We start from the raw sequence: 12,977 nt of genomic DNA on the forward strand, positions 1-12,977 counted from the left end.
AACATTTATTTGACAGGCAGATTACACAGAGAGAAAGAGAAAGAGAAAGGGAGAAGGGGGGGTGGGGGAGAGCGAGAGAGAGAATCTTCCAAGCTTTGGTTCACTGAGTCAGGCCAAAGCCAGGAGCCAAGAGCTTCATCCAGGTAGCATGGGGTAGTAGGGGCCCAACACTTAGGCCATCCTCTCCTGCTTTTCTCTGGCTATTAGTAAGGAGCTGAATTAGAAGTGGAGCAGCAGGGTTATGAACCATCTCCCATTTGGAATGCTGGTGTTGTAGGGGGCTGCTTTACCTGCTATGCCACAATGCTGACCCCTGTTTTTTTCACTAGCATGATTACACATTAGAAAGAGGTATCTTTTAGGCTATTGCAAACCATGTAGAACAATATTACATCACTAATAAACTAAATTTATTTATTTATTTCCCCCCCAGGCTACAAAATTTTTTATTACGCAATGCTTAAAGTATGTTGAAATCTATAGTTCTGAAGATATTTCTGTTTGGAAATTATTTTTTAAACAATATTTCCTGAACAGTTTTTTATGGCATTTAGTCTTTTTTTTGCACTTACTTACTTTTTTTTTTTACTTTTATTTAATAAATATAAATTTCCAAACTACAACTTTTGGAGTATAGTGGCTTTTTCCCTCCATAACCTCCCTCCCTCCCTCAATCATCCCATCTCCTGCTCCCTCTCCCATCCCATTTACATCAAGATCAATTTAGTACTAAGTAAAGATTTCCACAGTTTACACCCACACAGAAACACAAAGTATAAAGTACTGTTTGAGTACTAGTTATACCATTAATTCACACAGCACAACACATTAAGGACATGGGGAGTAAATGCACAGTGACTCCCGTTGTTGATTTAACAATTGACTCTCTTATTTATGACGTCAGTAATCACCAGAGGCTCTTGTCATGAGCTGTCAAGGCTATGGAAGCCTCTTTTATTTATTTATTTAAGGTTTTTTTTTTTTTTTTTTTTTTGACAGGTAGAGTTATAGACAGTGAGAGAAAGAGACAGAGAGAAAGGTCTTCCTTCCATTGGTTCACTCTCCAAATGGCCGCCACAGCTGGCACTGCACCGATCTAAAGCCAGGAGCCAGGTGCTTCCTCCTGGTCTCCCATGTGGGTGCAAAGCCCAAGGACCTGGGCCATCCTCCACTGTCCTCCTGGGCCACAGCAGAGAGCTGGACTGGAAGAGGAGCAACTGGGACTAGAACCCGGTGCCCATATGGGAAGCCAGAGCCACAGGCAGAGGATTAACCCAGTGATCCACATCACCGGCCCCTGGAAGCCTCTTGAGTTGCCAACACCAATCTTATTTAGACATGGCCATAGTCAAAGTGGAAGTTCTCTCCTCCCTTGAGAGAAAGGTATTTTCTTCTTTGATGGCCTGTTTTTTTCCACTGGGATCTCACTCACAGAGATTTTTATTTTTTTATTTTTTATTTTTATTTTTTTTGCCACAGTGTCTAGGCTTTCCATGCCTGATATACTTTCATGAGCTTTTTAACCAGATCTGAATGCCTTAAGGGCTGATTCTGAGGCAAGAGTGCTATTTAGGACATCTGCCATTCTATGATTCTGCTGTGTATCCTGCTTCCCATGCTGGATTGTTCTCTCCTTTTTAATTCTATCAGTTAGTATTTATTTATTTTATTATTTTTTTATTTGACAGGTAGAGTTATAGACAGTGAGAGAGAGACACAGAGAAAGGTCTTCCTTCTGTTGGTTCAGTCCCCTAATGGCCGCCATGGCCGGCGCTGTGCCAATCCGAAGCCAGGAGCCAGGTACTTCCTCCCTGTCTCCCATGCGGGGGCCGGGACCCAAGCACTTGGGCCATCCTCTGCTGCCCTCCCAGGGCACAGCAGAGAGCTGAACTGGAAGAGGAGCAACTGGGACTAGTACCTGGCACCCCAACCAGGACTAGAACCTGGGGTGCTGGTACTGCAGGCAGAGGATTAGCCAAGCGAGCCCGTGTGCCAGCTCTATAAGTTAGTATTAGCAGACACTAGTCTTGAATAAACTAAATCTAAAGGTAGTAATTTTGATAGGTCAAGTTCATATTTTGACAATAAATATACATTATTGCCTAGCAGTGAGTGGGTAGCCATGAACTATTTCATGTTATCAGGAAATTTAATTATTGTGGCCAATTTGTTTGTCACCGATCAGTGACTTTTCTGTGTATGTACAGAAGGAAACATCATGGTGTTAAGTTTTGAAATAGCTTTTTGTAATGAGATGATAGCACATTGGAGTAGGTATCTATAGACCTTTTTAGTAGATTAGTGTGGAATCCAGCATTATAAAGCATCTATAGAAGAACACATTTCCAGATGAAACAACAGCTTCAGTTCATTTCTAAGAGGGGGGAGTTTGTCTTAGAACAAATGAGTGAAAGAAATGTTTTCTCAGTCTGAATAATTTCTAGCAATTCTGATCCAAACCAATTGAAATGAATTTTCTCAGGGCTTCTAATTGAGTGAAGACTACTGGTTGACAAACAAATTTCCTTTGTGAATTTACTTTATGATTACTGCTGCTTGTTTTACAGTGGCTCTGAAGAAAGTAATATAGATATTCATGATGACATTAAACATTATTGCTAATTAATTGATAAGAGGATATTTATTCTTTTTGGTCAAGCACTTTTTCAAAGTGCTTTATGTGTATTGGCATGCTCAATTTGAAGTAATTATGGCTCAGGGAGGATTAGTGAGTAACCTGAGGTCACCCAGAAACCCAACTTGTAAGTAGCTAAAATTGAAATCAAAGCAGTTTGTTCTTTTTTTATTTATTTATTTTTGACAGGCAGAATTAGACAGTGAGAGAGAGAGAGACAGAGAGAAAGGTCTTCCTTCCGTTGGTTCACCCTCCAATGGCCACTATGGCCAGCGCGCTGCAGCCGGCATGCTGCACCAATCCGAAGACAGGAGCCAGGTGTTTCCTCCTGGTCTCCCATGCGGGTGCAGGGCCCAAGCACTTGGGCCATCCTCCACTGCCTTCCTGGGCCACAGCAGAGAGCTGGACTGGAAGAGGGGCAGCCGGGACAAAACCGGCACCCGGACCAGAAATAGAACCCGGAGTGCTGGCGCCGCAGGCGGAGGATTAGCCTAGTGAGCCGCGGTGCCGACCAAGGCAGTTTGTTCTTAGGGATATTCTCTTGACCATTTTGTAATGCTGTTTCTAAATAAAAAACAAACAAACAAACAAAAAAAACAATGAAACTGGAATACATTACTACCTACCAGCTACTACTTTGGTGAAGGGATAGGGGAGACATTAAACTAGAAAGATTAGAAATGTAGTTCTGAGATTTTTTGTGTATTTTCATACTTATTATCTCTTTGTACAACAAGCATTCCCTAATTGAAATAAAAGGAGTCACATCACATATGTCTGATATTTGTTCAACTAGGCTCAAGTATTGGTTGACATTACCTGAATTGAGTGTAAGAAAAGCTTTCCCACTGCTTCACAAAATAGTCCACCCAAGCACCAATCAAGAGAGAAGTGAACTGGCACTCCATGGAGACCAAGAGAGAGCCAGTCCTAGAAGTACCCGAATGGAGTTTTCTGTCTCACATACACAAGGCATTATGAAGAATGTATTCAATTAAAAATTCCCTTTCTGGGGATGGTGCTGTGGTGTAGTGGGTAAAGCCTCTGCGTGCAGTGCCAGCATCCCATATGGGCGCTGGTTCGAGTCCTGGCTGCTCCATATCTGATCCTGCTCTCTGCTATGGCCTGGGAAAGCAGTGGAAAATGGCCCAAGTCCTTGGGCCCCTGGAAGAAGCTCCTGGCTTCGGAACGGCACTATTCCGGCCCTTGCGGCCATCTGGGGAGTGATGGAAGGATGGAAGACCTCTCTCTCTCTCTGCCTCTTCTTCTCTGTGTAACTCTAATTTTCAAATAAATAAATAAATCTTTAAAAAATGATTTATTCATTTAAAAAATCTTTTTCTTTTAATGCAAAAGTAGGTTATACCTAGTAATTTGTAATGCTTTGACAGTTCAGGAATATGCAACTTCTTGGAATGTGGATATGTGAGTTGTAGTTTAAGAAACATAGGATTCCACTCCACCTCATTTCAGGTGGTTTTTACTAAAGGAACAAAACAAAAAATTCACAAATGTTGGCAACGTTGTGGAGAAATTTGAACACCACACCCTTGGAAATGTAAAATCATGCAGCAACTGTGGCAAAGCCAAGGGCAATTCTGCAAAAATTGAAAGGAGAATTAAAATCTAATTCACCAATTCCATTTCTGACTTATTTTTTAAAACATTTAGTTATTCATTTGAAAGGCAGAGTGTGGAGGAAGAGCAGGAGGAAGAGAGGGAGAGCTTCTATCCTCTGGTTCACTCCCCAGTGACCACAATGATTGAGGCTGGGTCAGTTCAAAACCTGGAGGCAGGAACTTCATGTGGGTTTCCCACATTGGTGGCATAGACCCAAATACTTGAGCCGTATTTTATTGCTTTTCCAGGCACATTAGCAGAGAGATGGATCATAAGTGGAGCAGGTAGGGTATGAACCAGTGCTCATATTGGATGTTGGTGTAGCAGGTGGAGCTAAACAAACTGAACAACAATGCCAGCCCCCACTTCTACTTCTGAACATATACCTAAAAGAAGTAGAAGTAGGGTATCAAAGAATAGTAGTGCTACTCCTAAAAGGAAAAAGCAACCCTGGTGTCCATTTATGGATAAAAGGATAAATAAAATGTGACATGTACACACACACACACATACACACACACATGGACACGTACATAATAGTGTTTTTTATTCAACCTTAAGAGAGAAGGAAATTCTGACACACTGTACAACATGGATGAACACTGAGGACATTATGCTCTGTGAAATAACTCAGACCCTAAAAGATAGCTACTTGTGTCAGTTAACTTACTGGTGTACTAGAGTAATCAAATTCATGGAGACAGACAGTGCAACGGTAACTGGCAGGGACCAGGGAGAAGGAATGAGGAGTTACTGTTTGAAGAGTACAGCGTTCCACTTTCTCAGGAAGGAAAGTGTTCTGGATATGCATGATGGTGATGGTTGTACAACAGTGTGCATATACTTAATGCCACTAAACTACACAGTTAAATATGGTCTCCATGGTATATTTTGTTATATGAATTTTGCCATAATTAAAAATTAAAACTGGCCGGCGCTGCGGCTCAATAGGCTAATCCTCTGCCTGCGGCGCCAGCACCCTGGGTTCTAGTCCCGGTTGGGGTGCTGGATTCTGTCCTGGTTGCCCTCATCCAGTCCAGCTCTCTGCTGTGGCCCGGGAGTGCAGTAGAGGATGGCCCAAGTACTTGGGCCCTGCACCCACATGGGAGACCAGGAGAAACATCTGGCTCCTGACTTCGGATCAGCGTGGTGCACCGGCCACAGCGCACTGGCAGCAGCGGCCATTGAGAGGTGAACCAACAGAAAAAGGAAGACCTTTCTCCCTGTTTCTCTCTCTCACTGTCCACTCTGCCTGTCCAAAAAAAAAAAAAAAAAAAAAAAGTGGCAGCTAAGGGAAAACTAAAGAAATTGGATTATATCAAATTCAGAGGCTTCTGCGTAGCAAAGAAAACAATCAACGGAGTGAAGAGACATCCAAGAGAATGGGAGAAAATATTTGCGAGCTGTTTATTCAACAAATGATTAATATCCAGAATGCATTGCAACTCAAAATACAAAAGAAACAGTTCTTAACAACAGTTAAGAAATGGGCAAAAGACCTGATCAGAGAGTTCTCAAAGGTAGAAACACAAATGGACAACACTTCCGATCCAGCCTTCTGTGTGTCCTGGGAAAGCAGTAGAAGATGGCCCAAGTCCTTGGGCCCCTGCACCCATGTGGGAGAACCAGAAGAGGCTCCTGCCTCCTGGCTTTGGATCAGCGCATCTCTGGCCGTTGTGGCCAATTGGGGAGTGAACCATCGGATGGAAGACCTCTCTCTCTCTCTCTCTCTGCCTCTCCTCTCTCTGTGTAATTCCCTTTCAAATAAATAAATCTAAAAAAAAAAAAGCACTGTTTACAGTAACCAAAAAATATGGAATTAACCAAGGTGTTGGTCATCAGCTGAATGGGTAAAGAAAATGTGGTACCATGAATATTATTCAGCTATCAAAAAGAATTAAATCCTATCCTATCACTTGCAAGAAATAGAACTGGAGGACATCATGATGATTGAAATAAGCCAGATGCAGAGAGACAAACACCACATGTTCTTCTTTAGATGTGGGAAGTAAAAGTTAAAAAAAAAATAGAACTCAATCTGAGCATAGATTGTTGATTAGTAGAAGCTGGGAGGGGTGGGAAGGGTGAAAGGTTTTTGGATTAAAAAATAGGGGAAATTGAATGTGGTTCATTAATTGACAAAGACACGCATGAGAACTTCATAGAGCAGATAGAGTGAGAGGTATATGGAAATTCTTTGTAGTATTACCACATAATTTTGGTTTTGTAAATTTAAAAGTAGTCTGAAATGAAATGTTAAAAAATAAACAAAGAAAAATAAATATAAGGTTATGCAATAAGTATCCATCTGCTTTGCAGAATATGCTTTATTTCACTGCTAAGATCCTTATCCAAGCGACTAGGTCAATTATTTCCAGAGTCTCATACATCCAGCCCATGGGCTGGCAATATCATGCTCACAAAATCATTTGGTCTATCTTTGACAAGGCAACCACAGGAGAGACTTGAAATTCAATGTATCTATATCAGGCTGATTTTCAAGTTGATCATTTGTATGGCTCATGAATGATGTTATAAATTTCCACATAGCTCTTGGAAGAAAAGAGTTTCAACAATCCTGTTTTAGAGTGACCATGCGTTTGTCATCTAAGCTGGGTTCTTTTGAGAGTGAAATAAGGCACTATTAATAATTTTTAAGATGGTTGGCAAAACCCAGAATTATTCTATTCTCAACAGAGAAATCGTAGTGATCATGATCTACTGGAAGCCTTCAACAGCCTCATATTCCACATGCAAGTAGTGGCACCATTTTCTACAGTCTGATCCAGATGATGTAGACTCCCAAGCTATTGATTTCTCCTGAAAAACTGGACTTTTTCCCACTTAGCAAAGTTTAATAGTTTGCATAATTTGCTGTTAACATGTAAGCTTCATGAGAGGAGGGACTACAGGCACCCAGACCAATTTTTTATTTAATGAAGCCTGGCATATGTAAGGACTTCATATTTGTTGTAATAAAGAATGACTGTATAGCAATATTCAAGGAAACTATTATTTTTATTTTGTTTTTAAGAGCATAAATCATTTAGAAATACAGCACAAAAATTGAGGAATTGTATTCTGGAATTATATTTTTTGTTTTCAATTTCTCTAATATTGTGATAGATAATATAAAATATTTGCACTAAGTGATAGATAAGTAGACATAAAAGCATTGGGATTATGTTAAAGTAACAGATAAAAGTGACCAGAATAATAGAACTTTGTCTTTTCTTATCCACTAATAAGTTTTTCATTTTGTTATAGTATTTATTTGATGAAACGGAGATAGCAATATGTATTGGTTTCTATTTTTGAGATATATTCATCAAATGGATCCTATTTTACCATTTATCACTCTTTGTTACTTTACTTGGGGATGTAAGTTAGGCAGTATTGGTGCTAAGTAGGGCTCACCACTAAATAGGGTAATGTTTCACTTTACAGAGAGACTGAGACAAAGAAAGAGAGAGAGAGAGAGAGAGAGAGAGAGAGACACACACTTGTACTTGCCCATGAATGTAGAGTACAGGGACTTCTAACAGTATGATTATGTGTTCAAGATATAGCTCTATAATGAAATTTCATTACATTACAAGCAAATTTTGCATGGTATCTGTATTTTATTTATGTCTGCATATTGCCAACCCCTCAATAATCTTTTAGTAAATTTATTCTAAAAAAGAATGAATTTTCAGTTGGTATTTGTTATCAATGACTAGTAACAAAATTTACAGTTCTGTAGTAATATCTGGATGTTATCCAAACTTCTGAAGATTTATTAGGTATTACTATAACCAGAGAAAATTTCAATAGCTAAACATTTTATATATGCAACACAAATATCTTCATTTATTGAATTGTTATGATAAAAGTGTATTACTTCAGAACAGATGAATAATGATACAAGGATGAATACTGAAGAGCACGTTAATTAGATGGATGGATAAAGTGTCCAAAAGCATTTGGGAAATAATTTACTAAGGATTCATTGTATGTTGCTACAACAAATTTAATATAAAATGCATGTAGGGGTGAGACAGGTGAGTGCACTCATGTGTGTACATGTGTTGGAAGTAAAGATCAATGACAATATATTTTTCTTTTGCTTTTTTTACAAAACCTCATGGCATTAATTTCATAGTTAGCTCATAGGTGCACCGAACTTAATCTCTTTCTTCTCTGTCATTCTTTTCTGTTATAATTTGTTTTCCCATGAAGAGGTTGGAGAAGTCTGTTAAAGTACAATGGCAGGAGAACAGGGGATCACAAAAGAAATGCAGTAATTAAGCCACTTTTCCTGGCAAGTTACCTGTTGGAAGGTAATGGCTGTGGAGAATAAGTTGGTAGGAGCACTTAATTATTGCAGTTTTTAATTCAACATGAACTGCTTGCACACCAAGGGCTTGATCAGTATGTGTTAATCTGGTTAAAATAGGCACCTTTCTTTCAAAATAAACTGGATGCATAATGTATGTGTCTAAAAAATCTGGTTTACAGCAACTCTGTCCTTTAGAGATAAAGATTTAGGTAGGGTTGCATTTAAAATAAACTACTTGCCATTACGGGTAAAATATGATTAATCTAACCTCAAGATTTAGTCTTTCTTTTTTTTTTTTTTTGCTTTATATACACATGTACTCACACATATATGTAATGAATAATGATGGCATATAGTGAAATAATACTGAATTCTCAAAGCCACTTACCTTTTAACCCACTTGCAATAATACCTATGCACACTGATTATGTGCCAGTTGGAACCAGGTGCCCTATGACTTCTTCTCTATTGAAGTTGTGTTCTATAAAAGACAGAAGCCCTAACCTTTGTTTAGCAAGAGAAGCCATTAATCTGTCTTCAGACTTTCCCCTACCTCCCACAGGAAAAACAATTTGCTCTTCAAAAGTTTGTTTGGAAATGAAACCAAATTCTGTGTTTCCTCTACAGATGGTTGACCTCTTTCAGTTGGTGACTGCATTACTCATTTAAACAACCATACAGGTCAATATAGTGTAATCTAAATTATTTAGTCTCTTAGTGTTTTTCAGACACTACTGACAGTTGGAAAGGCTCCAGCTGCTGCTTGTACCTGGATTTGAACCCCACACAGTGATAACAGTATTGAAGCCTGAATTCCAGAGCCTGTGCATTGATGATGCCTACTAACTCACTTGACAATCTTGCACACTGGTCCTCAGGAGGTTCTACCCTATGAACCAATATGCTGAAACATGAAAGCATATTATTTTCTGATAGTTAAACGTTTAAAATATGTGGAATTTAAAAGGAATCATTATCATCTGGTTGTTCTTTTTCTAAAAGTGTAACTTTAAAACACCTTTCTTTTTTGTTTGTCCTCCTACAGGGAGCAATTCAAATCTACCAAATAGACTAGCAAAATATTATGATAACCTTTTCCATCCTAATTTGTACTGGAGGCTGAGTATGTACTAGGATCAACATTAATTACTGTATAACATTTCAGCAGTGTAGTTCATAGAAATGTCAGAGAGTTAGCTAAAGGGGATTTGGGGGTTTGGAAACATCAGGGGGGTAATAGCAAATGAACATGTGCTCCACAGGACAATGGGCATTTTACAAACACAAAGTTTAGGACTGGGATGGAAATAAAACCCAGGACTAAGGTGCTAACAACTAAACAAATCCAAGGAGGAGGGAAGGTTCAGTGCAATACATTATGGTGGTCTTTCTACCACTTTTACATAATTTTAAAATTAGTAAAATTTAGGTTCCTGCAGTTCATACAACAGCTTGTAAAAGTGAGTCTTTATAATAAGGGATTGAGTTTGTTCAAGTTAATATATCAGTTTGAATTAATGAATTTTTAATTCAGATTCCTTCTGCAGCTTGAATTCAGACTAATTACGGGTTTTAAATTGTCACTGGTCGGAACTCAGCCAAGGCATATTTCCTCTCTTCTTTACTTGCACCCTGAGAATTCATGAATCAATTTTTTTCTGGGTCATGACTTTGCCCCACCAGGAGCAGATAAAACCCTTCAGTGAGAAGAAAGGGCAATGGCAGGGATCCCAGCCAGTCAGAATCTGTGTGCAAAATGCAAGGAAGTAAATGACAGAGGAAATTTCCCAGCTACTAGGGAAGAAAGCTTAAAAATCACATATGTAATCGAAACAGTAATGAATTTGGTAAATACTTTTAAGCACAGCAGTATCCACTTTTATCCTTGTAATTTAGAATTATTGAATATTTTAGGAGAGGGACTGCTTTTTGTAAATCTTTTTTTTAAACAGCAGAGGTCACCTTAGTACAAACCTCTTCAGGGGGGAAACACTTTTTTGTTCACTGGTGATAAATTAAGTACTTTTAAACCATCAGCAACACTTCTCTTATTTCATTGAAACTCCAGAGTCAAATACACATGGTAAGTTGGATTTTTAAAAAAAAGTTATACAAAATGAAATTGTTTTAAAGTTAAATTACCTTGCAAGTTTATATCCTTTTTTTAAAAAAATCATTTTTCCCAAAATAAATAACTACATGTTATGATTTAAGTAATCATAGGGTCAATTATGTTTCCAATTTGATGAACAATATTCCATTTTATATTTATTATTATAATTAAATCATTTGGCTCCACCTCTGTGGTTCACTTTAAAAACTCCATGTATCTATAAAATATACCTATTAGCAAACAATAGCTAGCACAGAGCTAAGTGTAAAACCTTCCAAAATGTAAACAGTGAAAAAGTTATTAAAGAAAGTTCTGTTTAATAAAGCATGCATTAGTTTACATAAATTGATAATAAGTACTCTCAATCTTTGTTTTGTGACTGCTCTAACTCTAAATTATAGCTCATCTGATGTTGTATTAGAAGCTAGTAAAGGCGTTTAATTTTCAGGTGTTTAAAGACCAGAAGGTGTAAAATAAAATGTTTCTACTTTCCAAGATTTTATGTATGCTCTTCTTTTAGCACCTGGAAGTTCATTAGAATACATTTTTAATTAATATTTATGTCTGGTTACATTATTTACTTTAAAGTCTTTAATCCGTATTTTCTAATTAATTTGCCTCTCTATATAATCTATATATAATCTGTGTAATCACTTTAAAGAAATATTTCCAATAATCCTGATACTGCATACCAATGTATTATTTTCATATAATCATGAACAGCAATTACTGTTTTGACAATAAGAACAAGCTTTGTTAATACTCCTTCTCCCTCTGCTTTTTTTCTTCTCTCTTACTGATTGACAAAGGTGCTGTAACTTTAACACTAAAACTGGTAAGACAATCGCCATCTCTCAGGGAATGGGGTGGGGGATTCAAAGAAATAAAAATGCCCAGGAATTCCTTAAATGCTATTTTAGATTTTAATCACTTTATTAGATTTCTTGCTTGAGTGATTTGTGCAGAAAACATTTTATCTATTTTGTTTTCCTCTGATTACCGAACTGTGTTAGACACAAAAGTCTACTTGAAACTAGCTTACAGTTTAAAGACAGGTTTAATAACAGGTGAACACGGGAAAATATGCAAACAAAATGGCAGACATGAATGACTTCATTTAAGGCATAATTGCTTCTCATCAACCCAAGAAATCATGCAGAAACAGTCTCTGTTTTACTCAGCCAGGAAGAGACCAGAGAAATCACTCAGGCAGAGATACTAAAAGGAAGGTCCATTCCTGGGTCTCAGCCAGACAACCACTCCACACACAGATCCAAGCTTAAAGACAATAGTCCTTAGAATCACAGTTCATCATAACAGATAATTATACAGCAAGGAAGACAATACGGTTTTTTGGCCTCTGACTATATAGACTAATTGCTGGCTATGGAGCTCTGCCTGGAAGGCATACAGCAAAGCCTCTGCAATGTCTTATTATGTGGGGATGCTGTAATTTGGGTGGACAAGAGGGTTAGTGTCTAGTGAATTCCATATGGTGGCTCTTTCTCTTTTGGGGATTATTTTTTCCCCTTGTCAGACATACAGTATTATTTCAAATGGTTCCTGTCTCCTACCTGGAAGGAGTTTTAAAAGATATAATCCAGCCTAGTTATTCCAAAGAAGTTACCACTTGACTTAAAAAATCAATAATAAAGGTTGCAAGAGTATCCAGACATTAGACTGTAGGGTGTGCCATTATACTTTTCAACTCAGTAGAACTAAAAAATGATATCAGATTTTATTTAATGAATATGAATGTCAACATACTTGCCAGATAAGACAGACAAAAGCCAGGTTAACAAATATTACTTCAAATAGGCAGCTGGAAGGAAAAATGTCCCCTGATTTTTGTTTTGCTTTGTTCCACTTTTTCTCTGAGGGGATCTATCATGATTAATGTGATCTTTATGCATTTATTATCAGAAAAGATGAGAGTGTCTGTCTTGAGGATGTTTATTTACAAGAGGGAGCTCCTGACAAGATAGCAAGGGGGTACTTGGACTCAAGAACAGTGGTCTTCCTGCTGCCATCAGAAACAAGGATGTCTCTCTTCAATTTGTGCAGCACGAGTCGCCAGCCAATTAACCTGAAGTTGAGTTTTGACTTGACGTTGTGACCCTTCAAGCCATCAAGCCCTGTCCTACCTATGGTGTCACTGAACCAAGTTAGGCTAAAAATAATCTCTGTCAGTGTGCGTGTGTGTGTGTGTGTGTGTGTGAATTTTTTCCCCTTGCTTTTAAAAATAATGAATGTTTTGAAGACCTACTGAGCACTATAGGATTCCTAAA

Source organism: Oryctolagus cuniculus, chromosome 12, assembly GCF_051225735.1.
Source record: "Oryctolagus cuniculus isolate XC-2025 breed Fujian yellow rabbit chromosome 12, ASM5122573v1, whole genome shotgun sequence".
Taxonomy (NCBI): domain Eukaryota; kingdom Metazoa; phylum Chordata; class Mammalia; order Lagomorpha; family Leporidae; genus Oryctolagus; species Oryctolagus cuniculus.